Consider the following 26,560-nt stretch of genomic DNA (forward strand, 5'->3'; position numbering starts at 1 on the left):
GTAAGGCTAGGCTAGGCTATTTCAAGTTAGTTAGGTTATTTCCATGTTTTGTGCCAGTTACTCACTGGCAATGGGGGGGGCCAATTGTCCTAGACCCAAGCTATGCAGCATATAACTCTATATAGCAACATTTTACGACCACGACGTGCACCAAGAAAAATGTGCAAGTCTGGGGCTGGTTCCCCCACACACCTGGCAAGCCCAAATATTCTGGCAAGACAAGTTTCAAACAGGTCTGTTCAATTTTTGAAGGGTCACCTCAAAAGACTTGTCAGAAGCATACAAATCCTCATATCTATATATATTATCATATAATAATTTTTTTGCAGATATGACTGTAGCTTACAGTATTTAAGGCCTACTTCAGAAAATGTTTTGTTTGTTTGTTTTCGATCTACTGATGTAAGTGCACAACAGCATCGTAAAGTATAACCATGTTTCTGTACTCAATTTTTAATGGCAAATTTACAGGTTTTAAAACTGTCTACAGGCCCTTTAAATATTGCTGTATTGTAAAATTCTACAAAACCGTCATATATTTCTTTTGTGATGCATATATGTACAGTAAATGATATTAGTCTGTTCTGCATCCCCTTTGCTCATAGGCATTGGTGATGAAAGCATTATAAAAGCCAATGCTGTTGCTATTGCTATACAGCATTAATTTCTTCTCTTTCTTTCAGAAATATAAAAACAGAGATATAAAAGACCGAAAACTTGAGGGCCGAGTTAGCAGTGGCTGATGATTTTTACGAGACTTTCCGCAATCACCCAGTAGATGAAGAAATAATTCCTTGTGGAATGTGCAGGTAGGTGAGAATATTTATGGATTTATACAGTTGTATGCACTCCCATTGATACCATTGCTCAATCTCCTTTGGATGTCTAAAAATCAAACGGCAGCAGTGACCTACCTTATACTGACTGTTTGCAGTTTTCCCTGTTCCAACCCTAGGGCCATCAACTATGCCTCACCAGTCATTGTTCCTGCCTCACCAGTGAATGCTCCTGCCTCACCAGTCATTGTTTCTGCCAGAGCCGGCGCCAGCCTATTTGGCGCCCTTAGCAGGACTGCAGCTGGCGTCCCCACCCGCCTCCCACTTAACGATTGGGTTTGCCCACAAAGTAATCCAGGTACCATATTGAAGAAACTGTTTACCTTACACTGATCTATTTTAATTTGCTAATACATACATTAATTAGCAAATACTCTTAAGCACAATGCAATAATGGCATGAAAAGTGACTGTAAAGAAACACTCAAAATCAAACTACTATTGTATTTAAACATTAAGCAATTCAATTAACATGTCATGACATTCTGGATTCCGCCGTTTTCTCGTTTTCGCTACGTGCCTGCTTATAACCGTTAACTTGATTCCTGGAAGCGAATTCGTCGATTACATCGTCATACGATAACTAGAGAGTCTAGACACTGCAATGTTCACACTGATGATGGCCAACTCACTAAGATGTTCCTGCGCCATTGTGGATCGCAATAAGTTTTTATCAGTTTTAACTTAGAAAAGCTCCGCTCTGCTGCCGACACCGTTACAGGGAGAGTTGCACAGATCCGCAGGGAGAGTTGCACAGATCCGCAGAGCTACCCACAAGTTCGGGAATACTTCAGTAAGTTTCTTTTCATGCAGGAAGGTGAGAAAATCCATTGTCATATTCTTGGAAGGCAAATCTGGGAGACACTGCAGCTCCATGGCCAGTTCCCTTCCATCAATGTCTGAGTTTCCCCCATGAGTAAGCGTGTTGCTGAGGGTTTGGCAGTGATCGACAATATCTTTGTCAGACATGTCGGTGAACCCCAACAATACCTTGAACTTTTCATTCACCTCGCCCAAGGTCTTGAACCTCTCATTAAGAGAGGAAATCACAGTATCCACTACCACATTGAAAAATGTAGTCTCCATCCTCTTGAGTACATCGCTGACAGGTTCGTCTGCACACTCATAGCTAAAGTGACATTTTTTAGTTCTTGGTCTCTTCTGTTTCAGCACCGTGTCTACGCTCATCGCTTCAGATTTCTTTAGCAATAGTTAGTGCATCAGCAAAACCTGTATTTCTGTAGCTGACAATATCATCTCTGGTCTTTTTGAGCAGATCTACAGCCACGCCGAGCTGTATCGTACTCGACTGCATTAGTTTGCTCACGTGCTGAATTTTGCTGAGTATATCATACCACACAACTGAACAAATGACAAAACGGTATGACCCTACTTCCTCTGCCAACGATTAAGCCTCAACTTTGACGACAGGGTCAGTTGCAGATTCTCTGTGCTCCAAAAGCGCTTCTTTGATTTGCGCAGGTTGATATCTAATTGCCTCCACATTTTTTACTCGGCTTTCCCATCTGACGTCTGACCACGGTTTCAGATTGATATTAACATGTTTAAAAGAACTTGCCACCTCTGAGGAGACTGAAAACAATGTGAATTCTTTCGTTAAATATCCAAAGTAACAAGTTGCATTTAGGGAGCTCTTGGCAGCGTCGCCTAATATCAAATTCAAATTATGGGCACCACAAGGGTCAAATAAGGCCCGAGAATTCTGTTGAAGCCTGGCTTGAACTCCTTTGATGTTTCCTCTCATATTTGCTTCATTGTCGTAGGATTGACCTCGATAATCCTCAAAAGAAATGTTCATTTGTTTGTCTTCCGAGTAGAAGTCATGACAAATTTAGCCCTGTAGACTTCTCTACCTCAAGGAACCCCAAGAAATGCTCCTTTATTGTTGGCTTGTCTTCAAGAAAGTTGCTCTTTGCGACTCAAATCAGGGGTGCAGTCTAAAATTGAGAAGTATTTCGATGCTTTGATATCGTCCATGATTCTCTCAGTAATCTTTGCACTGATAATGTTAATCAGTTCATTTTGGATCATTTGGCCAAGGTAGTGAGTGTGACTGTGATTGCCTGCATTACTTTCAACCCTACTTAAATGATTCTCCATAACGATCAAATTTAACCAAAAGTTCCACTTCTTGGAGAAAAATACCATTGGATTGACAGTTAAGTTTTTCGGTTGACCCTCTAGAGCCAAATTGCTTTCAGCTAGAGACTGAATAATCGCCATTAGTCTAGTGAGGACTTGGCGCCACCTGTTCCACTCAGCCATTAACATTTCCATTTCCCGTCTGTCTATCGTCCTTCCTCTTGCAATGTTGACCTCCAGTTCCTTCTATGTTGTCATGTTTTTAGTGTGTTCTATGCTACTTTCATGTGTGCTGAGCAAATGACTAGCATTTTTTCAATCATTGATGCCTTCTTCAGCCATTCTAACATGTTTTGTAGAAAACATTTTACAACAGAAGCAAAAAAGTTTATCCTGTTTCACCAAATACATTAGCCAACTTCTTTGGATCTTCTCTCCATTTACTAAGATTCGGCGAAAGTAATCATGTTGACATCTTCTCCCATCCTTTTTTGGAAACACATATTTAAGATCAACTTGTAAGGTCCTCTGCAAACAAGTTCTGCTTTTTTCCTGGTTGGACATTGAGAATGGCCAGTCGGTAGGGTCAACAAGTGCAACCTTAATCTACGACTCTCAATATGGGTTTACAAAGGGAAAATCTTGTCTAACAAATCTGCTAACGTTTTTTAGGAAAGTCTTCGAGGTAGTAGATAATGACGAAAATTACGATGTTATTTACTTAGACTTTAGCAAAGCATTTGACAGAGCACCGCATCAGAGTCTTCTGAGAAAAATTAAGGCTCATGGTATCGAGGGGAAAGTTTTAAATTGGATAAAATCATGGCTCACCGATAGAACTCAGAGGGTCAGCGTAGATGGTGTTAAATCTGAGTGGGGCCGTGTAACCAGTGGGTTCCCCAGGGGTCAGTACTAGGCCCACTCTTGTTCATAATCTACATAAACGATCTAGATACTGGGATCAGCAGTGACATAAGCAAGTTTGCGGATGACACCATAATAGGGCGGCAAATTAATTCAGGGCAGGATGCAAATGCATTACAGAAGGATCTAAATATACTGCAGGGGTGGTCTGAAAAATGGCAAATGAAATTTAACACCAGCAAGTGCAGCGTACTTAATATTGGAAGAACATATACTTATAATGTATACAGCCTTAACAACATCAACCTAGAGAAGTCGACTTGTGAAAGAGACCTAGGGGTACCTGTAAGCCCGGACCTACGGCCTAGAAAACAGTGTGTTAATGTTCGAAATAAGACAGAGTATTGGGTTTTATATCTAGAAGTGTAAGTAACAAGAGTGCAGAGGTCTTATTGCAACTATATCTTGCGCTAGTCAGACCGCACTTCGATTATGCGGTTCAGTTCTGGTGCCCCTATTATAGAATGGATATAAATTCACTTGAGTAGGTGCAGCGAAGAATGACATAAATGATTCCGGGACTTGGAAACCTTCCATATCAGGATAGGTTAAAGAAACTTAACTTGCATTCCCTAGAAAGACGAAGAGTGCGGGGAGATATGATAGAAGTATTTAAGTAGGTGAAAGGAATCGATAAAGGGGATATAGATAAAGTTCTTATAATATCCGAGCAGGATAGGACTCGGAGCAACGGATTCAAGTTGGATAAGTTTAGGTTTAGGAGGGAGATAGGAAGAAACTGGTTCACAAATAGGGTGGTGCGGGAACTCTGGAAAGTTTCAAAAGGAGGCTAGATAGATTCATGGATGATAGTGGTAGTAACTCTCGACAGGAGCTGCCATGCACAGGCCAACCAGCCTATTGCAGACTCCTTATGTTCTTAGGTGCAGCCCTGGATGCAGCACATTCGAGCTGTGGTGGTGACACTGTTACTGTTGGCTGTGAAGAATGGAGCTGTGGTGGTGACACTGTATCTGTTGGCTGTGAAGAATGGAGCTGTGGTGGTGACACTGTATCTGTTGGCTGTGCAGAATGGAGCTGTGGTGGTGACACTGTATCTATTGGCTGTGAAGAATGGAGCTGTGGTGGTGACACTGTATCTGTTGGCTGTGAAGAATGGAGCTGTGGTGGTGACACTGTATCTGTTGGCGCCCTTAGCATCTTTAGCGCCCTTAGCATTTGCTAACCTCGCGTAATGGAAGCGGCGGCCCTGGTTCCTGCCTCACCAGTCATTGTTCCTGCCGTGTCACATTCTAATTGTATGATAACCGATTACCACTTCATAATGACCAAAATTCAGATAACTTATAGTGAATGATATTCTATTTTATTGTTATATGTGAATTATTTGTGTATGGGAAATTATATTTTGTATTAATGATTTAGTGTGTGCACCATATTGTGAAACCAATAACCGAAAGTATGTTATTTAAAGAATGTGTAACTACTACAGTATATACATGTTTTCTGAATGTTACCGCATAATATGAATCTTGGGGAAGGGGTGTCATGGTCATAATGACATGGCTAGTCTGTCAAAACCTAATAATTCATATTACTCTCCACACCCACAAAACCTGTAAACCTTTTTGAGTCTCCCAGTTGAAACATTCGTCTCTAACCACTTCAGGAGATAGTCTTCCGTTATCTATGTCGCATTACCATAGAAACTCAAGTACTGTATACCTAAATTCCGCACAGGATGTTCATGCATTTGAATTGGTAAGAGAATACCCTTGCTTTGCGTCAACTTAGAGATGTCTGATTGCAGTTGAAGCATTCAAGATCCGTTGTGACTGATGTTGAAAGCTTCAATTGTATTTACTGTTAGTGTAATTGTCAATATAAGTCAGGGTAGAGTCGGCAGCGAGAGTGAGGTATCATTGGCGTCTGCCCTAGAGATGTTGACCGTGGCTGAAGTCACCCTCTTTTTACATATGAAAATCAGAGAATCTGATGTTCATGGTGTAATTGTTGTAAGGATGTTAATTATGAAATTAATTAACCTGAAGGGAACTGTCAGACCAAGTATCTTTCAGAATCTACTGGGTGTAATCGACAGCTCAGGCAGAGCTGTTGGGTGAGTGGAACTCGAAGCTGATCGAGGGAGGAGTAGTGCGGGGCACTGACGCTCTCAGGCATCAGTCCAGCGTCTGAAACTCCTCCACGCACAGGTAATGTCCAGCTCCGTGTTATAGTTTGAATATGCAAGTGATACAGTAACGTAACTGACGTGTATTAAGTGAAGTAATCTCACGCCATTAGCGTCCTTTTGAAACGTTGACGTTCATGTCGACAAACTCGGCCCAGTGTCTGAAACTCCTCCACCCACAGGTTCCTCTTGGCCAAGAGCCTTGTAGATTGGGACGACCTCCACACTAATTTGGGAGATGGATGAAGGCCAGTGAACTCGGGTAAATTCGTGAACACGAGCGTCAGGAACTAACCACCTCCTCTGGGATCCAGTCAACTGGTCAGCCGTTCAATGTCCAGTTTGTTGATATCACAGGCAGAGCAAACAGTGCCAGCCCCCTTCATTGTTATGGGTGAGTCCACTACTCAGTAGGGGTATATGGTGGCTGTGTTATTCCTCTGAATACACCTGTATGTATTCACCTGAATTGTCTGAGTGTTTGGAGTCAGCAAGAGTAGGTTGACCATCAGTTTGTGCGTGGGCAAAGGTACCATAGTGGTGAAGAGAAGCTACTAATTCTGGTGATGTTAAAGTATTAGTGTTGGTGCTGTAACTGGCATCATTGCCACTTGTAATAGTGCTCAAAGGTGCTATGTAAGAGTATTGTGTGTGTTCTTGTACATGTAAGTGGAAAATGTACCTAAGTTTAACAGTACCAAATAAGTAAAGCCAGGGAGTTGACCCCCATCATTCTCTCCCATTGCTTGATATCAGAATTACAGTGTACCCATGTCATAACCCCCGAGCCACAATACCAAAGATCAAGAGGTTATGGAGTAATTATATGAAATGAAATAACTAGACAAAACTAATGGAGAAAATAAATGAAGTAAGAAATTAAGAGGAAACCAGGTTGAGTTTAAAAGTTATCTTATAAATGGTTTCAGCGACTGGATTGTAATTTAAAATGGTACCCAGTTGGGAGGAAGGAATGAGCTAATGTAGGTGTTTTTAACTGATTTGTAGTAACCATTTCTCTGTGCTGGTATCTAATAAACATTTAACGGTAACTGAGTATTTCAGATTGCTAATAATTTTGTTCCATATTCTTCCAAGGTACAGTACATTGCACAGTATATGTAATTCTGTACTAATTAATTAGGGACATAATTATTTCAGTAGGTTATGTGTGTGTGTTTATGTGCTGCCTTTATTGATATATACATTATATATTCTGTTACTTCTTACCAAAGTTAGAATGTGTTTAGGCCTGTGTAATCACGAATGTGTTAGGCACATGGTACATAACAATAAACGACTGGAGTAAGACTTGGCATGTGGCTTCTCATTCTCCCATTAAATCGTGTAAGATGGCGACGAGGATGGGATTCACAGTGTTGAAGTCCTTGAAGAGAGGATAGTGACCACTGAAGGGAAGGCCTGCGTCAGTGGATACATTGGAAGAGTGGGGGAGTATGATGCAAACAAGGAGAACTTCACATCATATTGTGAGAAAATGGACTACTACTTCCTGGGCCAATGAGTTAATGGCCCTTGAAATGAAAAGGAAAGCAATCTTTTTGACAGAGGTAGGAGCTAATGTTTATTCTACTCTGCTCCACACAAACCAAAAGACTCCTCACCGATTCAGATTGCCAAGATTCTGATGCAACATTTTGATCCTGCTCCACTTGAGATTGCTGAAAGTTACAAATTTGGCACAAGAGATAGAGGGAAAGATAAATCGGTGATTATATAGTAGCTTTGAAGAAGTTATCCATTCACTAACTTTGGACAGTTCTTGAACAGAGCTCTTAAGAGACAGGTTTTTGATAGGTCTGAATTATAAAAAAATGCAAAATAAGTGAATGAGCACCACAAAATTAACTTTTGAAAAAGCATGTCATTAGCAGAGAAAAACACCAGAGAACTTGTTCCCAGTGCCGGTTGTGAAACAGTTGGCAGTAGTGGATCGGTGTGTAAAGTAACTGTGGCTACAAAGGAAGAATTATGCCAGAGAACAAGGAACACATGCTAATTTAAAATGTAAAACATGCCTAGGCAAACATGAAAGCTTTCAGTGTAAGTTCAAAAATTCAAGATGTTAAAATTGTCAGCGTATTGGACATATTGCTCCTGCCTGTGAGAAAGAAATTACAGCCCCTGCCAGAAGTGATAAAGGTAGATTATATGTCGTCGAAGGTGATGAGAAGGAAATGAAAAACGGTATTCATGAGTGTTAAAGTTTTGAACCTGATAATGATGTGTCCATGAAGAGAAAGTTAAACATAGGTATAATGTGAACTAACGCATTAATGGCACAATTGTAACCATGGAAGTGGATACTGCAGCTGATTTCTCCATAATGAGTAGAGAAGCTATTTGTGCATGTGCCTTTAGAAGACTCGGGTATCAAGTTGAGAACCTATACTGGAGAGATTTTGAGCGAAGAAGGTAAATTAGAGTGTGAGGTAAAGTACAAAAATCTGAATTTAAAGTTGTCATTAATTATAGCTAGTTACGTGAATAGACCAACTATGTTAGATAAGAACCGGTTGTGTGAACTTGTGATGGACTGGAAGGAGATATTTAGTGTTAATGTGTAACTGTTGCAGGTCTTGAAAAATTGCAGATGAAGCATTCAAGATCCGTTGTGACTGATGTTGAAAGCTTCAATTGTATTTACTGTTAGCTTAATTGTCAATATAAGTCAGGGTAGAGTCGGCAGTGAGTATCATTGACGTCGGCCCTAGAGATGCCAGTGATTGTTCACCGAGGCTGAAGTCACCTCTTTTTCATGGTGAAATTGTTGTAAGGATGTTAATTACGAAAGTAATTAATTAACCTGAAGGAAACCGTCAGACCAGGGGCCGGATACTCAAAATAAACTCATAAGTTACGTATATTAGCGAGATACAGTACCATATATTGCAGACTCCTTAGTATAGAAGGGTTATGCCTGTGAAAAACAAAAATTACGGCCTTAAGGTTTTGCCTGGCTCTTAGGGGTAAAATACTGAAAAATGCACGTGTTAAAATCTCTATTCATTTAAAATTGAAAATTTTTTTTCATTATTCAAGTAAATAAGGGTGTTAAAAACATTTAAAAGACATCCTCTTGCCTCAAAGTGTCACATACTCGCATTTGAAACTGATTTCTGGTAGGAACAGCAGCCGTAATTGAAATTTTATCTAAAATTAATTCCCAAAGCATGATTTTGCAGGAAACTTACGGCTTAGGTAAATGACTTTCAGAGAGGCACATTTTCCTGAAAACTATGAGGAAAGTTTCCCAGATAACCGAGAAACTTCTGGAGATGGGGGATATATTTCCGGGTTCGAGAGATGATGTAATGGGCAATTGCAGGAACTACCGAGAAATTTTTTCCATTACCATAAACATTCTGGGGATGAGGGATATTTTCTTGATTTGTGATAACTGTCTCGTTAACGGGAAAACACTCATTCATTCACGGTAGTGCTCTTCACCAATTGTTCCGGCTAACAGAGATCTCACAGTATTTGGTGTTTTACCCCACTAGAATTTAGGTAAATAATCCCTTGCATAATGTTGGCCTGTGACAAGACACATAAACTATACTAAGATAGCCTTATTCTGGGCAAATTCAAATAAATTGGTTAATGATAGTATAGCCTTGCCTAACCTAAATGACAAATCACTTCTCTTAAATTACTCATTTAGCCTAGACCCTGGTGTTTTCCTTTCAATGTTGGGAACATTTGGTCTGAATTGTCTTCAAGTTCATACAAAAAACAACAATTTAAAACCTGAAAATATATCGGATTAGCCGTAAATTTTCTTAAATTAATACTCTACCTATGATAACGTTCAAGGAAAGTCTGGAACTAGGCCTAAGGTAGCTGCTAGACAAAGTGTCTCACTGACGGCCTGACGCTCACCAAAAAAACATGTACACATTCTCTAACCTAACATACCATAACATAACATAACCAAACCAAACCTATCTAACCTATACCCTATTAGTATAATTTCTTATTTAAATAATCCTCATGTTCTAACTAAATTAAGTAGGCCCCATGTTTAAACATTTATTTGCCTAAGACTGAAAAAGCAGTTATATAGGCACCTATTAATCAAGTTAATTGCAATCCATATTTTACACCTAATATCATTTAATTTTCGCTAGCCTATGGAAATTTATAGCCTTTCATGTTATCATAAGCCTTACACATAAGAAAATAGGCTAAGGCTATTGGTTGAATATTAGAAAAACAATGTGTAAGAAGACAAAAGATGCGTCTCTTCCAAACTGAGACAAACACAAACACTCAAGCCGCTTATTATACAACAAAAAAGTTACGAAAAAGACAAAAGTGAAATATTATATTTCAGTATGTTGATGTACAAAACATTTTCTTCTTTATTCTATGATAAAACAAGTCTAACAAGCATTATTACAACATATATTATTATTATTTTCTATACAATCGGGAATTAGTCACTACTACATCCGGGTTGAGTGTGTTACACAACCTCGGGAGCTGGTGTAAGTTACTTGCGGTAACTTATGGAGTTCGATGTCAAATATTGGTTTTGAGTATACCGATCTGAGACTAAGTCCATACAGTCCCATAAATGTTTTTGAGTATCCGGCACGGGGACTAGGAAGTAAGTCCAAACAACTTCCACCGGCCCGGGAATCGAACCCGTGACATCTAACTTCCGGGACAAGAACGGTACCGCTTCTACCACCGGACCCCCCCATTGTAACCTCTACTCTGTAATCCTTTTGCGCTACCGCGGGAAAATAAAAATCAATCCTTACATTCCCGTAAACTTAGCATACTCAAAATTTGTTCCGTAAGCAGTTAATAAGTTATTGTAACTCTTGTGTTTACCCTATAAATTAAGTTCTCTTATTGGATGGTAGATGGCCAATCAGCGCTCAGTTAACAAAATCATCAACCAATCACAAGAGGAGGAGAAATCAGCTGAGAGCAACGCAAACAAGAAACGACCAAATTTCAGTGAGACGGAAGTATACGCCATAGTGTGTGAAGTCGTCAAAAGAAAGAAAATAATTTTAGTGAAGTTGGACTCGAGATGTACAATCAAATATAAGAATCATGTCTGATAAGAAGTAGTAAAAGCAGTGAATGTTGTTGCTCGTATCCCCCGCAATGTTGATGAAGTCAGGTGGAAGTTTTCCGAGTTACGTGTAAGCGTGAAGAAAAGCAGCACAAGATAAGAAATATACTGGTGGAACAGGTAAGTCATAATATTGTTAGCGTAGGTATTGATTGACACTGAAACAAACTTTACTGTTTTTTCTGAGGCTTGCTACGATTTAAGGTGGTTGTAAACTCAAGGAAGTTGAGTATGGTGGCTCTACATCGTGAATTAATACAAATATTTTAATTATATGAGCACATTCATTAAAAGAAACATCATTCTTCGAAGTTTGCCGTGTGAGTAATTAGTAAAAACTGTACCGCAAATGACGTGGAACAAAGATAATAAATATTCTTTTGGGTGGTCCAAGGTGGCGGAGGCCACCCGTTGGTAAGGAAGTTAGGTTAGGTAGGTTTGGTTACTGTTATAAACTACATATTAATAATTACGTTATTCCCGACGGTAATGAAGGTCATAATGTGTAGTTTACCATATAATTCCTCATGTTTTATTTTGTCATTTATTTTTATTCATCAATTGATTTAAATTCATACTTGGTATAGATTAATATGTAAATCTTACTTTGTCAGGCTTATAGGCAATTATGTTTACAACTAATACAGGTTGATAAATTTCTGGCTGCTATTATTATTTTTGACATAGATAGAGGAGAATTTTTGGGGCTACAGCTACAATGATAGGTTAGGTTATAATGTTTGGAACTATTTCAATAGATTCCTTTCTAACTGTATGAATCCTGCCAAATAAGTAAGACAGTTTTTATTTATATTTTTCTCTTGAAGGTGGCTGCCCCAAATTGAAAATACAATTGAAGAAGCAGTTCTTCAACTCTTAGATCCAGCCTCTATACATGGTAATTCACTAAGTTAGATATTGGCTTAGGTAATGACTTTCAGAGGGGAACATTTTCCGGAAAATTATGAGAAAAGATTCCCAGATAACAGATAAAATTCCGGAGATGGGGGATATTTCTCTGGGTTCGAGAGTTGATCTAATTGGCAATTTCAGGAACTAACGAAATCATTTTTCTATTACCATAAACATTTTGGGGATGAGGAATTTTTTCTGGTTAATCGTCTTGTTACCCAGAAAACTCTCATTCACGTAAGTGCTCACAGTATTTGGTGTTTTACCCTTAATAGAATTTGCGTTAACCCCTGGCTTAATGTTGCCCTGTGACAAGACACACAAGCTAGACTAAGATAACCTTATTCTGGGCCACTTCAAATAAATTTGTTATTGATAGCATAGCCTTGCCTAACCTAAATGACAAATCATTTCTCTTAAATTACAGATTTAGCCTAGATCATGGTGTTTTCCCTTCGATGTCTGGGTAATTTGGTTCATAAAAAAAACAAAACAAAATTAAATCCTGAAACTATATCGAGAATTAATACTCACTGACAGCCTGACACTCACCAATATTGCCATGTACACACTTTCTCTAACATAACATAACAACATAACATAACATAACATAATCTAACCTATGTAATTATTCTTCATGTTCTAACTAATTTAACTTGGCCCCAAGTTTAAACATTTATTTGGCTAAAACTGAAAAAGCTTAATCAAGTTAATTGCAATCCATATTTTACACCTAATATCATTGAATTTGGCGAACAATACAAACCTTCTGTTTTTGTAAAAAATACTTGAAAAGTTTGTAAAAAAAAAAATGCAACAAATACAAACACTCAAGCCTCTTATATTTGTTTTTAGTATGCCATCTGTGTTTACCGATCTGAGACTGTAAGTCCAGTTATGGGGTATCTTTGAAAATCTAATGGGTGATATCGGATACTACTTGTATTAGGCTCCACCCACCAGGGACTGCCATACTGTAGTTGAGTGTTACTGAAATTATTCAATAAATGTAACTTCATTTTAATAAACCATTTTATAATTTTAATAAACTATTTTATTTGTATGTTAGGAGTATCATTTACCTGCTGTATTTTGCCATCATTCTTTCCCATTGCTTGATCCCAGAATTACAATGTACCCATGTGTCATAACCCTCGAGCCACGCTACCAAAGATCAGAGGTTATGGAGTAATTATATGAAATGAAATAACTAGACAAGTAAGAAATTAAGAGGAAACCAGCTTGAAGAGTTTAAAAGTAATCTACCATGGTATCCAGTTGGGAGGAATGAATGATTTGTAATAACCATTTCTCTGTACGGGTATCTGGTACAGTCGGCCCTTAACATACGCGGGTTTAGCATACACGGCACCGAACACGGCACACCGCCCGCTCCCGCAGCCTCACACACACATGCATAGTTCTCCCTCACTCAGTCAGTCTCGCCGTAACCACGCTTGTGTTGACATCAGCATTGTAGTTGCAAGAATATTACATTTCCATGAATGTATTATATCAAGCACAGTATGAATAGAATATCACTAATATAACCGTATTTTAACCGAAAACTATTAAAAAAACGAGTACATATCTTGAACATCGGAAGGTTAAATATAGTCTTTTGTGATTTATCCTGTGAGTTTTTACATCCACTGAATCTTCATTTAAAATTTATAGTGATGTTTAATGTCTTGTTCACCTTGGCAGAGTATTAAAATTTGAATTTAAAGTTGCCATTAATTATAGTTAGTTATGTGAATAGACCAACTTTGTTAGGTAAGAACTGGTTGTGTGAACTTGAGATGAACTGGAAGGAGTTATTTAGTGTTAGAATGTGTAACAGTGTTCCATGTCTTGAAAAATACAAGATTTTATTTGTTAAGGGTATAAAGGGTTATGAAGCTTATATCACCATTGACAAAGATGTTGCACCCATGGAGTGGTCCCTCAGTTAACGAGCACAATCCGTTCCAGCAGGTTGCTCGTTAACCGAAACCATTGTTTCAACAAAAAAGGTAGAAAAGTTCACTTACTTTGATGTGTGTATGTAGAAGGCTCCTGGATGATGATGATGATGTGAATCTGAAGTGGGAGGTGGAGGTGGAGAAGGGAAAAGAGAAGGAAGTGGAGGTGGAGGAGAAGCATTTTACTGCTTCTTGGAAGGTGAGTCACCTTCCATGAAAATGTCATGAACCTCTGGACTGACAGATTCTCCACCATGAACATCCTGAGGGATAGCATATTGTTCCCTCTGCATTTTACTGAAGAAAGTGTCAATTGTGGTTTGGGTGCCTCTACCTGTAACATCTCATCCAGTTGCTTCAGGTCATCAGGAGTAAGTTCCTCCTCATGAGACATCACAAGCTCTTCCACATCCTCCTCCTCGACTTCAAGGCCCAATGACTGACCAATGGACACAATCTCCTGGTCCAACTCTGTTTCTTCCTCAAATTGAGGGATCTAGTGGAGAATTCTTGCCATGATGACACAATCAATTTTGCAGCCTCCAGAATGTTGAATTGTGTCTTCCAGAAATGTTTCAGTGTTAGTTCAGGATCATTGGAAGTTGCTTGATGACACCTCCTAAACATTTTCTTCATGTACAACTTCTTGAAGTTGCTGATCACTTTCTGGTCCATTGGCTGTATGATTGATGTAGTGTTTGACACTTTCACAAAGTCAAATTGATACTCCAAAATTCTGGCAAGGTCAGGTTCATGACCAGGAGCTTTATCCATGAGGAGAAGAGCCTTTAAATGGAGTTTATTGGTGGTTAGGTAGCTCTTGACAGAAGGGCAAAACACATCAACAGCCCATTCATTAAAGAGATATCTTGTCACCCATGCCTTACGGTTGGACTTCCAATAAACTCCAAGCTTTGTTCTTACGGTAAAGAGGCTTCATCTCTGGTGATGAATGTTCTTTAGGGCATCTTTTTCCAGAAAAGCCCAGTTTCGTCCACATTGAACACTTGCTGTGAAAGATAATTTTCTTCTTCAATCAGTTCTTTAAATTCATCTAAAAACTTTGCTGCCCCTTCCTTATCAGCACTAGCAGCTTCACCATGCCTAACAACACTGAAAATGTCACTTCTTTTCTTAAATTTTTCGAACCAGCCTTTGCAGGCCCGAAAATCTGTTTTTAAATGTTCGTAAATCTCCCTGGCTCTTTCACAAATGAATTCAGTAGAAACTGAATCACCTTTCATCTGTTTTTCCCTAATCCAGATGATAAGTAACCTCTCAGTTTCTGCAATTAGGGATCTACTTTTAAACACTCTTGTAGATTTGTCTCTCACTTTCACTTCTTTAAATATGTTGATGTCGACATGCCGCATTTGTTCTTATGCCTTGTTCATGTTTTTTTATGATTTACTGCTTGGTTTGGATTGAAATCGTTGTATTGGATGTACAATGCAGCTTGGTGCTGGGGAAGACAGCATGGTTACAAGCGTGATGTAGAGAGAGCTGGTTGGTGAGGATGCTCAGAGAAGGACAGCTTGTGGGTCGCCATGCTCGCCAGTGGGAGAGAGGACCGCCAGGCAGGCGGAGGAGGAGGTGTTGCTGGCTGCGGCTGTAGGTAGCAAGAGAGAGATCACCACGAGGTCAGGTCTTAAATAGCGGGGGTAGGCGTGGCATAGCAGTTGACCCCCGCTCCGTGGTGTATGGCGGCGCTGGTTGACCTAGACCACGAGGCATACACTGGGGAATTGGTGGGGTCAGCTAGGCTGCGACAAACAGCGGTTGTAGGGGAGAATTCCACTACACCTGCTTTTTAAAGTTAAACTTGTTGTAAATAAAGAATATTTTCTTTAAAATAACACTGCACTGTGCTATATATTGTCAATATGTAAAATAAATTTCAAAATGACCAATAATTTGCTTGGAAACACGGAAAAAAGCGTTTAGTTGAAGAGAGTCTCAAGCAAGATGTTACCTCCAGTGAAAACAGAGAGAGACTAACGCCTGTTTGCTGTGTTAAGAGGCAGGATGCTGCGCATTAAACTCGTCACTTTACCTTCAATAATTGTTCAAATTACTAAAAAATTTAGTATTAAACTTTTAAAATTATTGAATAGTATAAACTTGATATTTACTAAAATAGTAAGGAATTTAAGGGTGGTGCATTATTTGGCTGCCAAATCTTTTCAGTGCTTGATGGTGGAGGACACTGAGGGATGGCATTTCCAGGGTGGAGAGAGTATTGATGTAGCCTGAGTATTCTGAAGATCAATTTAACCGAAGCCAATCTACGTGTTACAATGTGTTGGCGAATCTTTCTTTTTCAGATCATGGGACAACAGACCACGAGTGAAGCTTCTCACAATACACAACGGTGTTCCTTCAGGTCAATTTTAACGTTTTGTGTGATGGTGTGGGTGTGCGTAGCTTGCTATGGTGTCATTTAATCTTTGGTGAGAGTGTAGCTGGGTGTGGCTTGTTGTGGGGTCATATAACGTTTTGCGAGAGGGTGCATGTGGGAGGGAATGTCTAGTCAGCTTTAATAAACCTTGTGTATAGTGCATGAAGCAGTGTAGTACAGTACAGTACAGTATAGTGTAAACTAATGTGGAGGTAATGATTTAGGTAAACAGTTGGGGACAGTTTAAGTACATGTGATCTATTTGCAAGTTAATTTTCATTGTACGTAAATTACAACTTCAAACACGTTGCAGGTAACAGCTGATGTACGTGAAGGCCAATGGAGAAGTGACAGAACCTCGAGCAAGATTTAACTACCAGCATGTTACTTCAGCCTCATCAGTTAAGTTACTTGTACAGTATATCTTAGCTAATATCTTTATCCAATAAACCACTCGACAATGCTCCTACACTGGGCAGTGGAGGGTGTGTGTGTATCTTGGCTATTATGGTCATCCCATAAACTACTCAACACCGTGCTTCTACACTCGGCAGTGGAGGGTGTGTGGGGGGCCTGGCTGACAGTGTGAAGGAGGGCTCGTGAGTACTTAGTGGACAGATTGGTCTTCGAGTAAATTTAATATTAGTTGTAGTGACAGTATAAATATACAGGAGTAGTATATATAGGATATAGTAGTGGTAGTAGTAATAGTATAGTAGTAAATACAGCAAGTAAAGCAAGTTGTTGTGGGTGGGTTTCAACTAACTTTACTAACCTAACTTAACCAGCCTAAGTTAATTAAACATAATAACGTAGAGTGAACCAAATCCGTAATAAGGTCACCGCTTGAACTCCTCTCATATTTGCTTCATTATCGTAAGATTGACCTCCACAATCCTCAAAAGAAATGTTCAGTTGTTTGTCTTCCGAGTAGAAGTCATGACAAATTTAGCCCTGTAGACTTCTCTACCTCAAGGAACCCTAAGAAATGCTCCTTTATTGATGACTTGTCTTCAAGAAAGTTGCTCAAATCAGGGGTATTTCGATGCTTTGATATCGTCCACGATTCTTTCAGTAATTTTTGCACTGATAATGTTAATCAGTTCATTTTGGATCATTTTGGACCATTGGATTGACAGTTAAATTTTTCAGCTGACCCTCTAGAGCCAAATTGATTTCAGCTAGAGACTGAATAATCGCCATTAGTCTAGTGAGGACTTGGCGCCACCTGTTCCACTCAGCCATTAACATTTCCATTTCCCGTCTGTCTATCGTCCTTCCACTTGCAATGTTGACCTCCAGTTCCTTCTATGTTGTCATGTTTTTTAGTGTGTTCTATGTTACTTTCATGTGTGCTGAGCAAATGACTAGTTCTCAGTTGGAGTCAATTTGTTACCATTGAATTTATTGAGATAACACAAGTTTGGTGTTAAATTTTTCAGTGTTGTATTTTTCAACCTGTTTTTTTTTTAACGGAGAATTTTATTACATAGCGCCTTACCATTTCTTACAGTGTAGACTGATATGCATTGTTGGTAAAGAGGTTATATGTATTTGAGAACTAATTCCGGTGTATTTTCAGCCATAGTATTGAGTGGGTTGAGGACTCTGTGGTGAAATGGACATCTAAGACATACAATCTCTGAAAATGAATTGCTGGAAGCACCCTCTGTACATGTAAGGACCACCAATTGTGAGTAAAGCACAGAGTAAATTGTGTAGTGTTAACACAGTGTCAAGATAATTGAAAAAGACAGTGAATTCTTGTGAGTACAGAAAATCCGCTTTGTGTTAATCATCCGTGAAAGCTACAGAGTTATATTTTCTTGAGACATTCTCGTCAAGTATCATCAAGTATTTTATTTTGAGCATTGCTATGAGTACTTTGTGAATTGAAAGTTTGTATTGTCCTCTTTAGAGATACTTAATTTTCTGAGTGAGTCACCGATACTACTGCCGATTATTTATTTTGGTGAGTATCCATTTAAGAAGTATCCGAGGCATTTATGTGTCAATGTTTACCCCCTTTGCTCTGGAAGGGTGTTAATTGAATTTATCTTTGGTGGGGTTGTTTTGTAGAAGATTTGTTGTGACATCAGCGCACGATGATCACAGTAGTTGTGAATAAGTTACAACTTATGTGTGAATTCCGAGAACTTGCCAAAGCCATGGAGGCCAGCATTCATCGGCGGGGAACGCCGAAGGCTCGGAGGGGTAGTGAGAAAATCAAGTTTAGAGATTTTCTATCGGGATCAGAACCAGAGGAAAGAGAAAGGTTGGCCAGTCCCGGGAACCCAGGGGGAGCTCCTTCGGCTAGGAAACCAAATAAGTAAGACAGTTTTTATTTATATTTTTCTCTTGAAGGTGGCGGCCCCAAATTGAAAATACATACACTGCAATTGAAGAAGCAGTTCTTCAACTCTTAGATCCAGCCTCTATACATGGGATTCCAGGGATTTTGGAAAGTGAAGAACTTATTGATGGTAATTCACTCAACATACTTTTCCAACCCTCTGGCTTATGCTTCCCTAAGTTAGATATTGGCTTAGGTAATGACTTTCAGAGGGGAACCTTTTCTGGAAAATTATTAGAAAAGATTCCCAGATAACAGATAAAAATCCGGAGATGGGGGATATTTCTCTGGGTTCGAGAGTTGATCTAATTGGCAATTTCAGGAGCTACCGAAAACATTTTTCTATTACCATAAACATTCTGGGGATGAGGAATTTTTTCTGGATAATCGTCTTGTTACCCAGAAAACTCTCATTCACGTAAGTGCTCACAGTATTTGGTGTTTTGCCCCCAATAGAATTTGCGTTAACCCCTGGCCTAATGTTGCCCTGTGACAAGACACACAAGCTAGACTAAGATAACCTTATTCTGGGTCACTTCAAATAAATTTGTTATTGATGGCATAGCCTTGCCTAACCTAAATGACAAATAATTTCTCTTAAATTACTGATTTAGCCTAGATCATGGTGTTTTCCTTTCGATGTCTGGGTAATTGGGTTCATAAAAAAACAAAAAAAAATTAAATCCTGAAACTATATCACATTAGCCTTAAAGTTTCTAGAATTAATACTCACTGACGGCCTGACACTCACCAATATTGCCATGTACTGTACACACTTTCTCTAACATAACATAACATAATCTAACCTATGTAATTATTCTTCATGTTCTAACTAATTTAACTTGGCCCCAAGTTTAAACATTTATTTGGCTAAGACTGAAAAAGCTTAATCAAGTTAATTGCAATCCATATTTTACACCTAATATCATTGAATTTGGGCTAGCCTATGGACATGTCATGTTATCATAAGCCATATATGTAAGAAAATAGGCGAAGGCTATTGGTTGAATATTAAAAAAACAAGGCGAACAATACAAACCTTCTGTTTTGGTAAAAAATACTTGAAAAGTTTGTAAGAAAATAAACTGCGACAAATACAAACACTCAAGCCTCTTATATTTGTTTTGAGTATACCATCTGTGTTTACTGATCTGAGACTGTAAGTCCAGTTACGGGGTATAATCGGATACTACTTGTCTTAGGCTCCACCCACCAGGGACTGCCATACTATAGTTGAGTGTTACTGAAATTATTCAATAAATGTAACTTCATTTTAATAAACCATTTTATAATTTTAATAAACTATTTTATTTGTATGGTAGGAGTATCATTTACCTGCTGTATTTTGCCATCATTCTTTCCCATTGCTTGATACCAGAATTACAATGTACCCATGTGTCATAACCCTCGAGCCACGCTACCAAAGATCAGAGGTTATGGAGTAATTATATGAAATGAAATAACTAGACAAGTAAGAAATTAAGAGGAAACCAGCTTGAAGAGTTTAAAAGTTATCTACCATGGTATCCAGTTGGGAGGAATGAATGATCTACTGTCGGTGTTTTTAAATGATTTGTAATAACCATTTCTCTGTACAGGTATCTGATACAGTCGGCCCTTAACATACGCGGGTTTAGCATACACGGATTTGCAAATATGCGGATTGTCCCGTCGGAGGAATATTCTGTACATTGAAGTAATTGAAGTAGGCTACATTCAAATCGCGCCTGCTCCCGCAGCCTCACACACACATGCATAGCTCTCCCTCACTCAGTCAGTCTCGCTGTAACCACGCTTGTGTTGACATCAGCATTGTAGTTGCAAGAATATTACATTTCCATGAATGTATTATATCAAGAACAGTATGAATAGAATATCACTAATATAACCGTATTTTAACCGAAAACTATTAAAAAACAAGTACATATCCTGAACATCGGAAGGTTAAATATAGTCTTTTGTTTTCATGTAATTTATTCTAATTTACATTGAAATGCATTACGTTTCAGCAAAACTACTATTTATTACTGAGAATATGGAAATGTAATATTTTTGCTGAAATGATGTACGTATTACAGTGGAAAGTGACGAAAGCAATGACTTTCGCTTTGTTTCATTCAAAAGATATTACCGTAATCGCTTTTTGAATGGTTTTCCATCCTAATTCACTTGTGATGCAACAGTTTTATTTAACTGAAAACCATTCGAAAAGCGATTACGGTAACATCTTTTGAACGAAAGAAAGCGAAAGTCATTGTTTTCGTCACGATTTTATTGCACTTTCCACTGTAATACCTACGTCATTTCAGCAAAAATATTACATTTCCGTGAATGTATGAAAAGAATATCATTGTAATATAACAGGATTTTAACCGAAAACTATTAAAAAAACGAGTAACATCTCTTGAACATCGGAAGGTTAGGTAAAGTCTTTTGTTTTCGTCATGTATTTTATCCTATTTTACATTGAAATACATCACGTTTCAGCTAAACTACTATTTATTTCTGAGAATATATTCATTCCGGTGCAGTTTAGGTAAAATATACAGGTGATGTAAAAAATTTTTAACTGAAAACGATTCGAAAAAGACTGGGAGGAGCTGTTTGGTGCTTAAGACGATGACAAGGAAAATGATTTTGATGGATTTTAATGAAAATATTGAGAAATATGGTATCGTAGTATTTATTCAAGTGAATTAGGATAGAATATTATTGTAATACAACAGTAGTGACGATGTGGATGAGGCGGAGGGATGGAGTGGTGACTGGTGGAAGCAGGGACGAGTGGAGATGCCAGCCAGTACATTAGGGGTGTACAGTATTAATTGTTTTTATAGCACCATTACTCGGAACGTATCTTAACGAGGTCCCGCTGCATTAGAGTAATACTGTATTTCCAATTGGCCTCTCATGAGCTGTTGTAACCCTTAAACAGATGAGATGGAGCATTAGTGGGGACCTTGTATTTGCTAGGAATTAATATCACTTTTGATATTATATCCCAACTCAGAGGGGAACACAATATACACAATTGTTTGTTAAATTTGCACTTAGTATTTTATCTTGCTAGAGCTGCTCAGTGGGGCTTCATGCACACAATACTTGGTCTGTGTGGCAACTTGCCCACCTTCTCTACTGCTATATGTATTTGAGAATTATCGGTAATGCATGTGAATTTTCAGCTGTGGTATTGATTGGGTGGAGGACTGCGGTGAATGCACATAAGAATTGTGAGGAGAACTTACCAAAGCCATGGAGGCTCTGAGATGTAGGGAGAAGATCATGTCGGAACTGAAACTACATGAAATAGGATTGGATGTTTGTAGGTAAAACCAAATTTGATGTATGACAATTAACAAATCAACCAACCCATCCCCTTCACCACCCTCCCCACCACCAACCAACCCACCCCTCCCCACCACCAAACCACCCCCCCTCCCACCCACTCCTACCACAATCACCACCACCACCCTCACCACCACCAACCCACCCCCCATCCCACCCCCACCAACCACTGTACTTGCGATTGGCCCCTCGTGAGCTGTTGTAACCATCCTGGTGTCGATATCATTGTTGCACTTAGTGGGGCTTCATGCCACAAAACAAGATGCTTAGGCAAACAGTATTCATGAGTGTTTGTAGTTTTGAACCTGAAAATAATAAGAGTATAATGTGGACTTGTGCATTAATAACACAACTGTAACCATGAGAAGCTACTTGCGCATTATTCAGGTGTCAAGTTGAGAACCTATACTGGAGGTAAATTAGAGTGTGAGGTAAAGTATTAAAATTTGAATTTAAAGTTGCCATTAATTATAGTTAGTTATGTGAATACACCAACTTTGTTAGGTAAGAACTGGTTGTGTGAACTTGAGATGGACTGGAAGGAGTTATTTAGTGTTAGAATGTGTAACAGTGTTCCAGGTCTTGAAAAATACAAGATTTTATTTGTTAAGGGTATAAAGGGTTATGAAGCTTATATCACCATTGACAAAGATGTTGCACCCATACAGTGGTCCCTCAGTTAACGAGCACAATCCGTTCCAGCAGATTGCTCGTTAACCGAAACCAATGTTTCAACAAAAAAGGTAGAAAAGTTCACTTACTTTGAGGTGTGTATGTAGAAGGCTCCTGGATGATGATGATGATGATGATGATGTGAATTTGAAGTGGGAGGTGAAGGAGGAGAAGGGAAAAGAGAAGGAAGTGGAGGTGGAGGAGAAGCATTTTACTGCTTCTTGGAAGGTGAGTCACCTTCCATGAAAATGTCATGAACCTCTGGACTGACAGATTCTCCACCATGAACATCCTGAGGGATAGCATATTGTTCCATCTGCATTTTACTGAAGAAAGTGTCAATTGTGGTCTGGGTGCCTCTACCTGTAACATCTCATCTAGTTGCTTCAGGTCATCAGGAGTAAGTTCCTCCTCATGAGACATCACAAGCTCTTCCACATCCTCCTCCTCCACTTCAAGGCCCAATGACTGACCAATGGACACAATCTCCTGGTCCAACTCTGTTTCTTCCTCAAATCCCTCAAAATCATGGAATACTGATGGCCACAGTGCTTTCCATGAAGAATTGAGGGATCTAGTGGAGACTTCTTGCCATGATGACAATCAATTTTACAGCCTCCAGGATGTTGAATTGTGTCTTCCAGAAATGTTTCAGTGTTAGTTCAGGATCATTGGAAGTTGCCTGATGACACCTCCTAAACATTTTCTTCATGTACAACTTCTTGAAGTTGCTGATCACTTTCTGGTCCATTGGCTGTATGATTGATGTAGTGTTTGGAGGCAAAAACAACACTTTCACAAAGTCAAATTGATACTCCAAATTTCTGGCAAGGTCAGGGTCATGACCAGGAGCATTATCCATGAGGAGAAGAGCCTTTAAATGGAGTTTATTGGTGGTTAGGTAGCTCTTGACAGAAGGGCAAAACACATCAACAGCCCATTCATTAAAGAGAGATCTTGTCACCCATGCCTTACGGTTGGACTTCCAATAAACTCCAAGCTTTGTTCTTACCACTTTCTGTTGCTTGAACACCCTGGGGTTTTCAGAGTGGTAGACAAGCATAGGCTTCAGTCGGAAATCCCCTGAAGCATTGGCAATAGAGTGAGACGGTAAAGAGGCCTCATCTCTGGTGATGAATGTTCTTTTGGGCATCTTTTTCCAGAACAGCCCAGTTTCGTCCACATTGAACACTTTGCTGCCCCTTCCTTATCAGCACTAGCAGCTTCACCATGCCTAACAACACTGAAAATGTCACTTCTTTTCTTAAATTTTTCGAACCAGCCTCTCAGTTTCTGCAATTAGGGAACTACTTTTAAACACTCTTGTAGATTTGTCTCTCACTTTCACTGTTTGCTGTGTTAAGAGGCTGGATGCTGCGCATTAAACTAGTCACTTTACCTTCAATAATTGTTCAAATTACTAAAAAATTTAATATTAAACTTTTAAAATTATTGAATAGTATAAACTTCTTGATATTTTCTAAAGTAGTAATGAATTTATGCTCTAGAACCGATTAATGTATTGGCGGACTAACACCACAGCTGGTTGACCGCCCAGTGCAAGCCAAAACTTGTTGAGGTCGGCTCATAAGAAACTCGTTAACCGAGGGGTTGCTCGTTAACCGAATTTAAGAATCTTATGGGAGGTAACTCGTTAACCGAAATTTCGTTGACCGAGGCACTCGTTCCTTATGCATTGAAAGGTGAGGTTGAGAAGGATTTAGACAGACTTGTGAGTGAGGGAATTATTGTGAAAACCACCAAGAGCAATTGGGCTGTGTGATGATTATAAAGTTACCATTAATCAAGTTGTTGAGGACGAGCAATATCCCTTACCCACATCTCAAGATTTGTTTGCTGCACTTACAGGTCGAACCAACTTCACCAAGTTAGATTTGTCCCAAGCATATGCTCAGGTCTGTGTTGATGCTGATAGTCAACAGTACCATACCATCAAGTTCAAAAGGTTGCATTATGGAGTTAAAAGTGCACCAAAGTTATTTCAGTGGCACCAAAAAAATGTCAGTGAATTGAAAGCTTTACTGGGTATGATACAGTATTATTCATCAGTTTTAGCCCCTCTGCATGAACTGTTAAAGAAATAGATTCCATGGAAATGGAACAGTGCAACTCAGAAGTCATTTGAAAATTTTAAAGCTGCTCTGTCTAGTACTGATGTTTTGGTTCACTATGATACCAGTGTAATGACCACGGTCATTAAGCCTCAGTCCTCCGTTATCCCATTTTCTCTGACTTACTGAAACCAACCTCTCTATAAAGTGAATTTGAATGTGAGAGAGAACACCATTGTTTTGAGTCAACTTAAATATGTTTGATTGCAGTTAAGGCATACAAGATCCTTTGTGAGTGATGTTGAAAGCTTTAACGTCTTTATTGTTAAGTAAGTGAGTGTTGAGTCTGCCAGTACAAACGACACCCCGCGGTATTGTCCCTAGGAATAACCACGAGTTTCCGATTGCTACTGAAGTTAGATTATTTTGTTGCCTAAACATCCATAGTCTATTTAAGGAAGTCATAAATTTCCTGAACTATTCTTGTTTGCAACAGCGCTGAGCTTGCAAAATTAACGTTATCAACGTGTATATTTCACTTTTCCTGGCAAGCTCAATCTCAATAGACATAGGAACACTGACGTTCATTGCTAAGTTGCCAGAGCTGCACCCCTGGCTCACGTATATACCACTGCACGAGGGAGAATCACGCATTTGTGACTTTTCCTCAACGCATCTCGAAGCGAATCTACCCCCCCCCCCTCCTTGAGAGCGAGCCTCAGCTTGGCGGTCGGTATAAATAACTCCCTCACCGTGGACTCCGTCTTGTGGAGTTTGTCAAGTGTGTTATGTATTTATCTGTATTGATCATGAAGTAATACCCTGAGTGTATTATGTTATAATCAAGTCCGACCTAGGTGGTCCAGTCTTGTCTGGGTGAACTTATTTAACATCTTATTCATTCCCTGTGTGAATAAATAATAAATTAGTATCACCACTCTATTCCTTTCACACATTGGTTCTCAGAAGTATAATAAGGGTTGTACTAAGAATGACATGGTTCCCCAGACTAATCCATAGTTTAGAATATAATAAGACAGCATACTTCAGCAAGGTAAGGACATTGAAATTCAAAAATATAATAAGTAAGAAATATAAGAATCACTTATATAAGAGTATAAGGAATAAGGTGTGATACTTTGTGATTAAATTTTTCACAGTATACAGTAATGTATAATCTTTGTCATCAGTAAAGAGTACAAATAATTTGTAACTGCAAAGATTTTTTTGAAAAGTTAAGTAAGAACTAACAATTTATTTTTTATTTTGTGACCAGTGTATTAATCTATGAATATTTACAGACATTGAGTGGGCAGTGTTCATCTCTGAGTGTCACCAGAGTTGAGGGGTACAGTATAGTCTGCATTTACGCGGTCAATTGAACCCATGGAGGTCCGCGTAAACGAAATAACAGAACATATGGGATTAATTGAAATAGAGACTGGGCTGACCCCCAAACTCCGACACAATACTTACGTTGTAGTAAAAATAACATCTTAATTTTATGATGGTATTCACACACAATTAATATTTAAGAGAAATATCAATAATATTAGGCTTTTTAACACTTACGTTAGTAGAAAAGATGGCTGGGCACATGGGGATGGGGGGTTGGTTCCGAGGCAGAGGGCAGATTATTGACACTCGCCTGTATCACTATCCACCACAGAGGTTCTTTGTCAAACCCCTCAAAGTCCATATCCTCACTATCACTGAC

General features: G+C 38.9%; 2 long non-coding RNA genes across 7 annotated transcripts; both read left to right on the top strand.

Moving 5' to 3' along the window:
- The first annotated feature begins 53 nt into the window (after positions 1–53).
- LOC121877182 lies at positions 54–7,330 on the top strand. Its single transcript, XR_006090931.1, has 4 exons — positions 54–809; positions 935–1,134; positions 5,902–6,036; positions 6,197–7,330. It is a non-coding gene; the product is annotated as an uncharacterized LOC121877182 (long non-coding RNA).
- A 3,374-nt stretch (positions 7,331–10,704) lies between these two features.
- On the top strand, positions 10,705–20,070 carry LOC121877181. 6 transcript variants are annotated; one of them, XR_006090930.1, is made up of 4 exons: positions 10,724–11,247; positions 11,955–12,025; positions 16,328–16,386; positions 16,715–20,070. It is a non-coding gene; the product is annotated as an uncharacterized LOC121877181 (long non-coding RNA). The 6 variants fall into 6 exon arrangements; XR_006090928.1 differs by having other exon boundaries at positions 10,722–11,247; positions 16,328–20,070; XR_006090929.1 differs by lacking the exon at positions 11,955–12,025 and having other exon boundaries at positions 10,736–11,247.
- The last annotated feature ends 6,490 nt before the right edge of the window (positions 20,071–26,560 follow it).

This window comes from Homarus americanus, unplaced genomic scaffold, assembly GCF_018991925.1.
Source record: "Homarus americanus isolate GMGI-L3 unplaced genomic scaffold, GMGI_Hamer_2.0 scaffold33623, whole genome shotgun sequence".
NCBI lineage: Eukaryota > Metazoa > Arthropoda > Malacostraca > Decapoda > Nephropidae > Homarus > Homarus americanus.